Source organism: Sapajus apella, unplaced genomic scaffold (genome assembly GCF_009761245.1).
Source record: "Sapajus apella isolate SASKATOON/1434 unplaced genomic scaffold, GSC_monkey_1.0 scaffold36, whole genome shotgun sequence".
Lineage (NCBI taxonomy): Eukaryota > Metazoa > Chordata > Mammalia > Primates > Cebidae > Sapajus > Sapajus apella.
Window position 1 is genome coordinate 34,449,770 of NW_022436976.1, and position 14,490 is coordinate 34,464,259.

Here is a 14,490-nt window from a genome sequence, read left to right on the forward strand (position 1 = left end):
TTGTCCCAAGTCTTAGTCCTTGGACCTCTTTTCTTCTTTATCGGTACTCCCTTGGGGGAACTCATCTGGTTTTGTGGCTTCAAATGCTATCGATAAGCTGATCTTTATCTCTGGTCACATCTCTTTCCTGAACTCCAGGCTCATTTTTCCAATTATTTATTTGACATCTCCACTTGAATATCTGATAGATATGTCTAACACATAAATCTAACACAAAGCAGCTATTTTTCCTTCCTAAACCTGCTTTTCTTGGCACCTCCCATATCTTAGTTCATGGTTCATCTTTAATGTTGTCCAGATTTAAAATCTTGGAATCATCTTTGGTTCTTCTTTTGCTCTTCCTCTATCTTTAATCTATCAGGCTATCTTATTGACTCTTCCTTCAAATTATATCCAGTAAAAGCCTTATGGTGGCCTGTACTTTTCTAATGATAACTCATCATTATTCTCATTACTCACTCTGCTCCAGCCACGCTGGTCTTGCTGCTGCTCAAACGATAGTCCCATGTTCTTTGGCCTTTTTCACTAGCTGATCCCTCTTCCTGGGATGATCCTTCTCCATATGTTCACATGATAATCTCTGATACTTCCAACAAATCTTAATTCAGATGTCACCTTCTCAGCGAAGCTTATTCTGGCTGCTCTAGCTAACATTTAAAAGTACCACTACCTACCCAACTCAGCGCTCTCACATGACTATTCTCTACTTTTCTTCTTTCATTGTAATTTATTACTTTCCATCTTATTATATAAATTACTTTATTTTTCTCTTATCTGTTTCCTTTTCATCCTATTAGAAATTAAGCTCCAGAAGGAATTGGGACCTTTGTTTTCACTGATATAACCCAAGAACCTGAAAATACGCCTGGGCATATATTATTGAATGAACAAATGAGCCAGCTGCTCTTCTCAGAGAACATATAATGGGAGTCCAGTGGGTAGATATTATTTATTTTGTTATGATAAGTAGTTTTTTTAAATTGTGGTAAAATATATGTAACATAAAGTTTGGCATTTTAACCCTTTTTAAATGTACAGTTCAAGAGCAGTAAGTACATTGACATTGTTGTACAATCATTACCACCATCCATCTCAAGAACTTTTTCATATTCCAAAACTGAAATTCTGCGTCCATTAAATAATAACTCCCTATCCTCCCTCTCACCAAACCCTAACTACCATCATTACTACTCTGTGTACTTCATATAAGTGGTGTCATAAAGAATTTGTCTTTTAGTGACTGACTTGTTTATTTACCATATATCCTCAAGGTTCTTTCACATTGTAGAATGTATCTGAATTTTTTACCTTTTTCAGGCCTAATAATATTCTGTTGTATGTATATACTACATTTTGCTTATTTGTTCATTCATTAATGGAACAAATTAGTTGCCTTCACATTTTGTCTATGTGAATAAATGCTGCTGTGAATGTGAGAGTACAGATATCTGTTTGAGTCCCTGCTTTCAATTCTTTTGGATATAATTCTAAAAGTAGAATTGCTGGATCATATGGTAATGCTGTTTTTAGTTTTTTGAGCTATGGGCTTACTATTCTCCACAGCAACCTTACCATTTTATATTCCAGCCAACAGTTCACAGTGGTTCCAGTGTCTCTACATCTTTGCCAATCCTTACTACTTTCTGTTTTATTTAATAGGGATCCTCATGGGTGTGAAGTGGTATCTTATTGCTTTGATTTGTATTTCCCTAATGATTAGCACGTTGAGCATTTTTTTCATGTGTTATTGGCTATTTGTATATTTTCTGTGGAAAATGTCTATTCAAGTCCTCTGCCCATTTCTAAATCAGGCTTTTGTTGAATTTTTAATATATCCTAGATATATTAACCTGCAAATCCCATGAGTTACCTTTTCATTCTGTTAATGCTGTTCATTGGTGAACAAAAGTTTTTAATTTTGATGTAGCTCATTTTATCTATTGTGGTGGTGGTGTTGCCTTTTAGTGTTTTAACCAAGAAAGCATTGCTAAATCCAATGTCAGGAAGCATTTCCCCTATAAGTTTTATAGTTTTAGCTCTTACATTTAGATATTTAATCCATTTTGAGTTAATTTTTGTATATGGTGCGAGGTAAGAGTCTAGTTCATTCATTTGCATATGGATATTCAGTTTTCCCATCACCTTTTCTTGTAAAGATGATCTTTTCCTATTGTTTGTTCTTGGCATGTTTGTTGAAAATTATTTGACCACATATGTGAGGATTTGTTTCTGGATTCTGGATTCTGTTCCATTGACCTATATGGTCTATATTTATGTAGTTTCTCACTGTTTTAACTACTATAGCTTTGAAATAAGATTTGAAATCAGAAAATTTGACTACCAACTTTGTTGTTCCTTTCTAAGACTGCTTTCGGCTGGGCACAGTGGCTCATGCATGTAATCCCAGCACTTTGGGAGGTCAAGGTGAGTGGATCACCTGAGCTCAGGAGTTCAAGACCAGCCTGGGCAGTGCCTGAGCTCAGTTCAAAACTAGCCTGGGCAGCATAGTGAGACCCTGTCTCTACAAAACATAGAAAAATTAGCCATGGAGTTGCAATTCTCGTCTCTATAAAATAGACTTTAAACCAACAAAGATCAAAAGAGACAAAGGACATTACATAATGGTAAAAGGATCAGTGCAACAAGAAGAGCTAACAATCCTAAATATATACGCACCCAATACAAGAGCACCCAGATACATAAAGCAAGTTCTTAATGACTTAAAAAGAGACTTAGACTCCCACACAATAAAAGTGGGAGACTTTAACACCCCATTGTCAATATTAGACAGATCAACGAGACAGAAAATTAACAAGGATATCCAGGACTTGAACTCAAACCTGGACCCAGCAAAGCTAACAGACATTTACAGAACTCTCCACCCTAAATCCACAGAATATACATTGTTCTCAGCACCACATCACACCTACTCTAAAATTGACCACATAATTGGAAGTAAATCACTCCTGAGCAAAGCAAAAGAATGGAAATCATAACAGTCTCTCAGACCACAGTGCAATCAAGTTAGAACTCAGAATTGGGAAACTAACTCAGAACCACACAGCTTCATGGAAGCTGAACAACTGCCTCTTGAATGTTGACTGGATACAATGAAATGAAGGCAGAAATAAAGATGTTCTTCAAAACCAATGAGAACAAAGACACAACATACCAGAATCTCTGGGACACGTTTAAAGCAGTGTCTAGAGGAAAATATAGCAATAAATGCCCACATGAAAAGCAAAGAAAAGGCCGGGCGCGGTGGCTCAAGCCTGTAATCCCAGCACTTTGGGAGGCTGAGGCGGGTGGATCACGAGGTCAAGAGATCGAGACCATCCTGGTCAACATGGTGAAACCCCGTCTCTACTAAAAATACAAAAAATTAGCTGGGCATGGTGGCACATGCCTGTAATCCCAGCTACTCAGGAAGCTGAGGCAGGAGAATTGCCTGAACCCAGGAGGCGGAGGTTGTGGTGAGCCGAGATCGCGCCATTGCACTCTAGCCTGGGTAACATGAGTGAAACTCCGTCTCAAAAAAAAAAAAAAAAGAAAAGCAAAGAAAGATCTAAAATCGACACCCTATCATCAAAATTGAAAGAGCTAGAGGAACAAGATTAAAAAAACGCAAAAGCTAGCAGAAGACAAGAAATAACTAAGATCAGAGCAGGACTGAAGGAGATAGGGACACAAAAAACCCTTCAAAAATCAATAAATCCAGGAGCTGGTTTTTTGAAAAGATCAGCAAAATAGACCACTAGCCAGATTAATAAAAAAGAAAGAGAATAATCAGATAGATGCAATAAAAAATGATAAAGGGGATATCACCACAGATTCCACAGAAATACAAACCATCATGAGAGATTATTACGAACAACTGTATGCACATAAACTAGTAAACCTGGAAGAAATGGATAAATTCCTGGACACTTGCATCCTTCCAAGCCTAAACCAGGAAGAAATCAAAACTCTGAATAGACCAATAACAAGGGCTGAAGTTCAGGCAGCAATTAAGAGCCTACCACCCAATAAAAGCCCAGGTCCAGATGGGGTCACAGCCGCATTCTACCAGAAATAAAAAGAGGAGCTGGTACCATTCCTTCTGAAACTATTCCAAACAATACAAAAAGACGGAATCCTTCCCAAATCATTTTATGAGACCAACATCATCCTGATACCAAAACCCGGCAGAGACTCAGCAAGAAAAGAAAACTTCAGGCCAATATCCATGATGAACATAGATGCAAAAATCTTCAATAAAATACTGGCAAACGGATTGCAACAGCACATCAAAAAGCTTATCCACCATGATCAAGTAGGCTTCATCCCGGGGATGCAAGGCTGGTTCAACATACACAAGTCTATAAACGTAATTCACCACATAAACAGAACCAAAGACAAAAACCACATGATTATCTCAATTGATGCAGAGAAGGCCTTTGACAAAATTCAACAGCACTTTATGATTAAAAAAAAACCCAATAAATTAGGTATTAATGGAACGTATCTCAAAATAATAAAAGCTATTTACAAAAAACCAACAGCCAGTATCATACTGAATGGGCAGAAACTGGAAGCATTCCTTTTGAAATCTGGCACTAGACAAGAATGCCCTCTCTCACCACTCCTATTCAGTATAGTATTGGAAGTTCTACCAGAGCAATCAGGCAAGAAAAAGAAATAAAAGGTATTCAAATAGGAAAGGAGGAAGTCAAATTGTCTCAATTTGCAGACGACTTGATTGTATATCTAGAAGACCCCACTGTCTCAGCCCAAAATCTCCTGAAACTGATAAGCAACTTCAACAAAGTCTCAGGATACAAAATCAATGTGCAGAAATCACAAGCATTCCTATACACCAATAACAGACTTAAAGAGAGCCAAATCAAGAATGAACTGCCATTCACAATTGCTACAAAGAGAATAAAATACCTAGGAATATAACTAACAAGGAACGTAAAAGACCTCTTCAAGGAGAACTACAAACCACTGCTCAAGGAAATAAGAGAGGAAACAAACAGATGGAGAAACATTCCATGTTCATAGTTAGGAAGAATCAATATTGTGAAAATGGCCATACTGCCCAAACTAATTTACAGATTCAGCACTATCCCCATCAAGGTACCTATGATCCTCTTAACAGAACTGGAAAAAAACACCTTAAACTTCATATGGAACCAAAAGAGAGCCTGCATAGCCAAGTCAATTCTAAGCAAAAAGAACAATGCTAGAGACATCATGTTACCTGATTTCGAACTATACTACAAGGCTACAGTAATCAAAACAGCATGATACTGGTACCAAAACAGAGCACATCTACAACCATCTGATCTTTGACAAACCTGACAAAAACAAGCAATGGGGAAAGGAGTCCCTGTTTAATAAATGGTGTTGGGAAAACTGGCTAGCCATGTGCAGAAAGCAGAAACTGGACCCCTTCCTGACACCTTACACTAAAATTAACTCCAGATGGATTAAAGACTTAAACATAAGACCTAACACCATAAAAACCCTAGAAGAAAAATTAGGCAAAACCATTCAGGACATAGGCCTAGGCAAGGACTTCATGACCAAAACACCAAAAGCATTGGCAACAAAAGCCAAAATAGACAAATGGGACCTAATCAAACTCCACACCCTCTGCACAGCAAAAGAAACAGTCATTAGAGTGAATTGGCAACCAACAGAATGGGAAAAAATTTGTGCAATCTACCCATCTGACAAAAGGCTGATACCAGAATCTACAAAGAACTAAAACAGATTTACAAGAAAAAAACAAATAAGCCCATTCAAAAGTGGGCAAAGGATATGAACAGACACTTTACAAAAGAAGACATATATGAGGCCAACAAACATGAAAAATGCTCATCATCACTGGTCATTAGAGAAATGCAAATCAAAACTACATTGAGATACAATCTGACGCCAGTTAGAATGGCAATCATTAAAAAATCCAGAGACGACAGATGCTGGAGAGGATGTGGAGAAATAGGAACACTTTTCACTGTTGGTGGGAGTGTAAGTTAGTTCAACCATTGTGGAAGACAGTGTGGCAATTCCTCAAGGACCTAGAAATAGAAATTACATTTGACCCAGCAATCCCATTACTGGATATATATCCAAAGGATTATAAATTGTTCTACTATAAGGACACATGCACATGAATGTTCATTGCAGCACTGTTTACAATAGCAAAGACCTGGAACCAACCCAAATGCCCATCAATAATAGACTGGACAGGGAAAATATGGCACATATACACCATGGAATACTCTGCAGCCATAAAAAATGATGAGTTCATGTCCTTTGCAGGGACATGGATGAATCTGGAAACCACCATTCTCAGCAAACTGACCCAACAACAGAAAATCAAACACCGCATGTTCTCACTCATAGGTGGGTGTTGAACAAGAGAACACATGGACACAGGGAGGGGAGCATCACACAGGGGGGTCTGTCTGGGGGAAATAGGGGAGGGACAGTGGTGTGTGGGGAGTTGGGGAGAGATAGCATGGGGAGAAATGCCAGATATAGGTGATAGGGAGGAAGGGAGCAAATCACACTGCCATGTGTGTACCTATGCAACAATCTTGCATGTTCTTCACATGTACCCCAAAACCTAAAATGCAATAAAAAAAATTAGCCACATAATGGCATGTTTCCATACTCCCAGCTACTCGGAAGGCTGAGATGGGAGGATCACTTGAGCCAAGGAGGCAGAGGTTGCAGTGAGCAAAGATCATGCCACTGCACTCTAGCTTGGGTGACAGAGTCAGACCCTGTCTCAAAAAAAAAAAAAAAGAAGAAAAGAAAAGAAAAAGACTACTTTAGCTATTTGGGTTCCTTGCGATTCCATATGAATTTTTGGATGAATTTTTTTATTTCTTCCAAAATAAAAAGTCATTGGGATTTTGGATAGGGATTTCATTGAATCTGTAGATCACTTTGGGTAGTATTATTGTCTTAACAATATTAAGTCTTGTAATCCATGAACATGGGATGTCTTTCCATTTGTGTATGTCTTTAATTTCTTTCAAAATGTGTTGTAGTTGTCAGTGTACAAGTCCTCCGTGGTTAATCCCTAAATATTTTATTATTTTTGATGCTATTATAAATGGAATTGTTTTTTTAATTTCCTTTCTAGATTGTTCATTGCTAGTATATAGAAATATGACTGATTTTTATATACTGATTTTTGTATCCTGCTACTGTGCCAAATTTAACTACAGCTAGTGCTCGACTTATGACCACGGTTGGGACCGCGGACCAGTCGTAACACGATTTGGTCGTAAGTTGAGTAGGCTATACGTACAGTTGAAATGGTGCACGCGGAGATGGTAGTGCTGCCAGAAGCTGGTCCTCACTGTCGTACGCCCAGCTGGGCAACGTTTGCGCTGTCAGACGCGGCGCAGTCATGGCTAGCGATTGTGGTCGTAAAGTCAAATGGTCATAAGTTGCATAGGTGGTAAGTCAATCAATACCTGTATTAGTTCTAATGTTTTTTTGGTGGAATCTTTACGGTTTTCTACATATAAGATCATGTAATTTGCAAAAAGATTTTACTTCTTTTCAATCTAGGTGCCTTTTATTTCTTTTTCTTGCCTAAGAGCTCTGGCTAGGACTTCCAGTACTATATTGCAGAGGTTCCCAACCCGCAGGCTGCGGAACAGTACCGACAGTCTGTGGCCTGTTAGGAACCAGGCCACACAGCAGGAGGTGAGTGACAGGCAAGCGAGTAATACCTAATGCCTGAGCTCCACCTCCTTTCAGATCAGCAACAGCATTAGATTTTCATAGGAGCTTGAACCTTATTGTGAACTACATATGTGAGGGATCTAGGTTGTACAGTCCTGATGAGAATCTAACTAATGCCTGGTGATCTGATGTGGAATCGTTTTCATCTCGAATTCATTCTTCCCATTCTACCCCCTAGTCCATAAAAAAATTGTCTCCCACGAAAATGGTCCCTGATGCCAAAAAGGTTCGAGACTGTTGCTGTATTTAATAGAAGTGGTAGAAATGATAAGAACAGGCATCCTTGACTTGTTCCTTATTGTAGAGAAATGCTTTCAGCATCTCAAGATTGAGTACGATATTCACTGTTGGCTTTTCATATATGGCCTTTATTAAGTTGAGGTAGTTTCCTTCTAAGCTTATTAAGAGTTTTTATCATGAAAGAGTTTTGAATTTTGTCAAATACTTCTGTTGCATTCATTGAAATGATTGGTGTTGTATTTTTCCCCTCATTCTATTAATGTGGTATATAACATTGAATGATTTCTGTATGTTGAAACTATTCTTATATTCCAGGAATAAATCCCGCTTGGACATGGTGTATAATCCTTTTAATGTGCTGTTGAATTCTGTTGAGGATTTTTACATCAATATTTAAAGTATATTGATCTGTAGTTTTCTTTTCTAATCTATATGCCTTCATCTGGCTTTGATAGCATAGTAATACTGGCTTCACAGAATGAGTATGCAATTGTTCTTCCTCTTCAGTTTTTTGGAAGAGTTTGAGGGAGATTGGTGTTGATTAAACGTTTGGTAGAATTCACCAGTGAAGTTATGTAATTGTGGGTTTTTCTTTGTTGGGAAGTATTTTGCTTTGTTAATTTTTAAAATATGGTGGCCAGGTGCAATGGCTCATGCTTGTAATTCCATCACTTTGGGAGGCCGGGGCAGGTGGATCACTTAAGGCCAGGAGTTCAAAACCAACCTGGTCAATATGGCAAAACCCCATCTCTACTAAAAATACAAAAATGAGCCAGGCGTGGTGGGTGCCTGTCCTAGCTACTCAGGAGTCTGAGACATGAGAATCATGTCTTGAACCCAGAGTGTGGTGGTTGCAGTGAGCTGAGATTGCGCCACTGCACTCCAACTTGGGCAACAAAGTGAGACTCTGTCTCAAAAAAACAAAAAAAAAAGAAATTAAAAATATGGAATGCCACATGAATTTGTGTGTCATCCTTGCACAGGGGCCATGCCAACATTCTCTGGATTGTATACGTGCTGCTGAAGTGAGCACTGTTGGGAGGTTTTTTATTACAGATTCAATCTATTTTATTAGTTATGAGTCAATTCAGATTTTCTGTGTTTTTGTGATTCAGTCTCCATAAGTTGTGTTTCTAGGAGTTTGTTCTTCTCATTTATACTATTCAGTTTGTTGATGTATAATCATTCATAGCACTCTCCTTACAATCCTTTTTATTTCTGTGAAATTTCTAGTAATGATCACTCTTGCATTTCTGATTTTAGTTATTGAGTCTTGTTTTTTTAGTCCATCTAGCTATAGGAATGTCAATTTTGTTGATCTTTTTGAAGAACAAACTCTTGGTTCTATTGATTTTCCGTGTGGTTTTTCTGTTCTCAGTGTTGTCTCTGCTCCAATTTTTATTATTTATTTCTTTCTGCTATCTTTGAGTTTAGCTTGCTTTCTTTTTTTAGATCCTTTACAGTGTAAAGTTAGGTGGTTGATTTGAGCTCTTCTTTTTAAACTATTCATAGTTAGAAGTTTATCTCAGCACAGCTTTTGCTGCTACATCCCATTAGTTTTGGTAATGCTGTGTTTTCATTTTCATTTGTTTCAAGATAATTTTCTAATTTTCTTTGTGATTTTTCTTTGACCAGTTGGTTGAGTGTGATATTTAATATCCACATATTTGTGGGTCATCTAGTTTTGCTTCTGCTATTGATTTTTAGTTTTATTCTGTTTTAATTGGAAGAGATACTTTTATTTATTTATTATTTTTATTTTGAGACAGAGTCTCATTCTGTCGCCCAGGCTGGAGTGCAATGGTGCACTGTTGGCTCACTTCAGCCTCTGCCTCCTGGTTCAAGCAATTCTCCTGCCTCAGCCACACAAGTAGCTGGGATGACAGGCACCCACCACCACGCCTGGCTCATTTTTAGAAGAGATGGGGTTTTACTTTGTTGGCCAGGCTGGTCTCAAACTTCTGACTTCAAGTGATCCACCTGCCTTGGTTTCCCAAAGTGCTAGGCTTATAGGCGTGAGCTACCATGCCTGGCCAGAAGAGATGCTTTTTTGATTTCAATCTTTTTAACATTTATTAAGACTTGTTCTGTAGCCTTAAGTATGTTCTATCCTGGAGAACATTAGATATGCACTTTAGAAAATGTGTATTCTGCTATTGTTGGGTGGAGTGTTCTGTATATATCTGTTAGGTCCAGTTAGTCTAAAGTGTTAAGCGTTGTTCAAGTACTCTATCTCCGTATTGATCTTCTGTCTGTTTCCTTCACATTGAAAGTGAGATACGGGCCGGGCACGGTGGCTCACACCTGTAATCCCAGCACTTTGGGAGGCCGAGGCGGGTGGATCACGAGGTCAAGAGATCGAGACCATCCTGGTCAACATGGTGAAACCCCGTCTCTACTAAAAATACAAAAAATTAGCTGGGCATGGTGGCGCATGCCTGTAATCCCAGCTACTCAGGAGGCTGAGGCAGGAGAATTGCCTGAACCCAGGAGGTAGAGGTTGCGGTGAGCCAAGATCATGCCATTGCACTCCAACCTGGGTAACAAGAGCGAAACTCCGTCTCAAAAAAAAAAAAAAAAAAGAAAGAAAGAAAGTGAGATACTGACTTCTCCAACTGTTACTGTAGAGCTATCTGTTTCTTCAGTTCTGTCAGTGTTTACTATATGTATTTAAGAAGCATGCTTGGTACATGTATGTTTATAAATGTTATATCATCTTGGTAAATTGACCCTTTCATTATTATATAATGTCCTTCTTTGTTTCTTGTAACAGTTGTAGACTTAAAGTCCGTTTTGTCTGATGTTAAGATATCTCTGCTCTCTTGATATTTCCTCCGTGTGAAATATCTTTTTTTTTCATCCTTTCTCTTTCAAACTGTGTGTGTCCTTAGACCTAAAGTGAATCTCTCTTATATAGCATGTAGTTCTATTTTGGATTTTTTTTTCTGCCAGTTGATGTCTTGTCTTTCTTTCTTTCTTTATTTTTTATTGTACTTAGGTTCTGGGTACATGTGCAGATCATGCAGGATTGTTGCATAGGTACATACATGGCAAGGTGGTTTGCTGCCCCCATCACCTATATCTGGCATTTGTCCCCATGTTAATCTCTCCCAAACCTCCCCACCCCCCACTGTCCCTCCCCCAGCCCTCCTGAACAGACCCCAGTGTGTGATACTCCCCTCCCTATGTCCATGTGTTCTCATTGTTCAGCACCCACCTATGAGTGAGAACATGTAGTGTTTGGTTTTCTCTTCTTGTTATCAGTTTGCTGAGAATGATGGTTTCCAGATTCATACATGTCCCTACAAAGGACACAAACTCATGGTGTTTTATAGCTACATAGTATTCCATAGTGTATATGTGCCACATTTTTTTTGTCCAGTCTATGATTGATGGGCATTTGGGTTGGCTCCAGGACTTTGCTATTGTAAACAGTGCCACAATGAACATACGTGTACATGTGTCTTTATAACAGAATAATTTATAATCCTCCGGGCATATACCCAGTAATGGGATTGCCGGGTCAAATGCAATTTCTATTTCTAGATCATTGAGGAATCGCCACACTTCTTCCACAATGGTAGAACTAATTTACACTCCCACCAACAGTGTAAAAGTATTCCTATTTCTCCACATCCTCTCCAGCATCTGTTGTCTCCAGATTTTTTAATGACCACCATCCTAACTGGCATGAGATGATATCTCAATGTGGTTTTGATTTGCATTTCTCTAATGACCAGTGATGATGAGCATTTTTTCATATGTTTGTTGGCCTCATATATGTCTTCTTTTGAAAAGTGTTTGTTCATATCCTTTGCCCACTTTTGAATAGGTTTGTTTGTTTTTTTCTTGTAAATCTGTTTTAGTTCTTTGTAGATTCTGGATATCAGCCCTTTGTCAGATGGGTAGATTGCAGAAATTTTTTCCCATTCTGTTGGTTGCCGGTTCACTCTAATGACTGTTTCTTTTGCTGTGCAGAAGCTCTGGAGTTTAATTAGATCCCATTTGTCTATTTTGGCTTTTGTTGCCAGTGTTTTTGGTGTTTTGGTCATGAAGTCCTTGCCTATGTCTATATCCTGAATGGTTTTGCCTAGGCTTTCTTCTGGGGTTTTATGATGTTAGGTCTTATGTTTAAGCCTTTAATCCATCTGGAGTTAATTTTAGTGTAAGGTGTCAGGAAGGGGTCCAGTTTCTGCTTTCTGCACATGGCTAGCCAGTTTTCTCAACACCATTTATTAAACAGGGACTCCTTTCCCCATTGCTTGTTTTTGTCAGGTTTGTCAAAGATCAGATGGTTGTAGATGTGTGGCATTGCCTCTGAGGCCTCTGTTTTGTTTCATTGGTCTATACCTCTGTTTTGGTACCAGTACCATGCCGTTTTGATTACTGTAGCCTTGTAGTATAGTTTGAAATCAGGTAGCATGATGCCTCTAGCATTGTTCTTTTTGCTTAGAATTGACTTGGCTATGCAGGCTCTCTTTTGGTTCCATATAAAGTTTAAGGTGTTTTTTTCCAGTTCTGTTAAGAGGATCATAGGTAGCTTGATGGGGATAGCCCTGAATCTGTAAATTACTTTGGGTAGTATGGCCATTTTCACAATGTTGATTCTTCCTAACCATGAGCATGGAATATTTTTCCATCTGTTTGTGTCCTCTCTTATTTCCTTGAGCAGTGGTTTGTAGTTCTCCTTGAAGAGGTCCTTTACATCCTTTTTTAGTTGTATTCCTAGGTATTTTATTCTCTTTGTAGCAATTGTGAATGGCAGTTTGTTCTTGATTTGGCTCTCTGTCTGTTATTGGTGTATAGGAATGCTTGTGATTTCTGCATATTGATTTTGTATCCTGAGACTTTGCTGAAGTTGCTTATCAGTTTCAAGAAATTTGGGGCTGAGACAGTAGGGTCTTCTAAATATAAAATCATGTCATCCGCAAATAGAGACAATTTGAATTCCCTTTTTCCTAATTGAATACCCTTTGTTTCTTTTTCTTGCCTGATTGCTCTGGCTAGAACTTCCAATACTATATTGAATAGGAGTGGTGAGAGAGGGCATCCTTGTCTAGTGCGAGATTTCAAAGGGAGTGCTTCCAGTTTTTGCCCATTCAGTATGATATCGGCTGTAGGTTTGTTGTAATGTTCCGTCGATACCTAGTTTATTGAAAGTTTTTTGCATAAAGGGCTGTTGAATTTTGTCAAAGGCCTTCTCTGCATCTATTGAGATAATCATGTGGTTTTTGTCTTTGGTTCTGTTTACGTGGTGAATGAACCTTTGTAGACTTGGGTATGTTGAACCAGTCTTGCATCCTACTTGATCGTGATGGATAAGCTTTTTGATGTGCTGTTGCAGTCAGTTTGTCAGTATTTTATGGAAGATTTTTGCATCTATGTTCATCATGGATATTGGCCTGAAGTTTTCTTTGTTTGTTGAGTCTCTGCCAGGTTTTGGTATCAGGATGATGTTGGTCTCATAAAATGATTTGGGAAGGATTCCCACTTTTTGTATTGCTTGGAATAGTTTCAGAAGGAATGGTACCAGCTCCTCTTTCTATGTCTGGTAGAATTCGGCTGTGAACCCATCTGGACCTGGGCTTTTTGTGGTTGGTAGGCTCTTAATTGCTGCCTCAACCTCCGACCTTGTTATTGGTCTATTCAGGTTTCGATTCCTTCCTGGTTTAGGCTTGGGGAGGGTGCAAATGTCCAGGAATTTATCCATTTCTTCCAGGTTTACTGGCTTATGTACATGGAGTTGTTTGTAGTAATCTCTGATTGTAGTTTGTATTTCTGTGGAATTGGTGTTGATATCCCCTTTATTGTTGTTTATTCCATCTGTTTGATTCCTCTCTTTTCTTTTTTATTAATCTGGCTAGCGGTCTGTTTTATTGATCTTTTCAAAAAACCAGCTCCTGGATTTATTGATTTTTTTGAAGAGTTTTTTGTGTCTCTATTTCCTTCAGTTCTGCTCTGATCTTAGTTATTTCTTGTCTTCTGCTAGCTTTTGAGTTTTTTTGATCTTGCTTCTCTAGCTCTTTCAATTTTGACGATAGGGTGTCAATTTTAGATCTTTCCTTGCTTCTCATGTGGGCATTTATTGCCATAAATTTCCCTTTAGACACTGCTTTAAATGTGTACCAGAGATTCTAGTACATTGTATCTTTGTTCTCGTTGTTTTCAATGAACGTCTTTTATTTCTGCCTTCATTTCATTGTTTATCCAGTCGACATTCCAGAGCCAGTTGTTCAGTTTCCATGAAGCTGTGCAATTCTGAGTTTGTTTCTTAATCCTGAGTTCTAATTTGATTGCACTGTGGTCTGAGAGACTGTTTGTTATGATTTCTATTGTTTTGCATTTGCTCAGGAGTGATTTACTTCCAATTATTTGGTCAATTTTAGAGTAGGTGTGATGTGGTGCTGAGAACAATGTATATTCTGTGGATTTGGATTTGGGATGGAGAGTTCTGTAGATGTCTATAAGGGCCACTTGGTCCGGATCTGAGTTCAGGTC

General features: G+C 38.5%; 1 protein-coding gene and 1 pseudogene across 8 annotated transcripts in view; one reads left to right on the top strand and one right to left on the bottom strand.

The window, feature by feature from the left end:
- The window catches only part of EPS15 (epidermal growth factor receptor pathway substrate 15), a 177,109-nt gene that overhangs the window by 137,061 nt on the left and 25,558 nt on the right, over positions 1-14,490 (top strand). The gene's annotated exons all lie outside the window — the stretch shown is intronic.
- Positions 8,931-9,025, bottom strand: LOC116564192 (annotated as a pseudogene).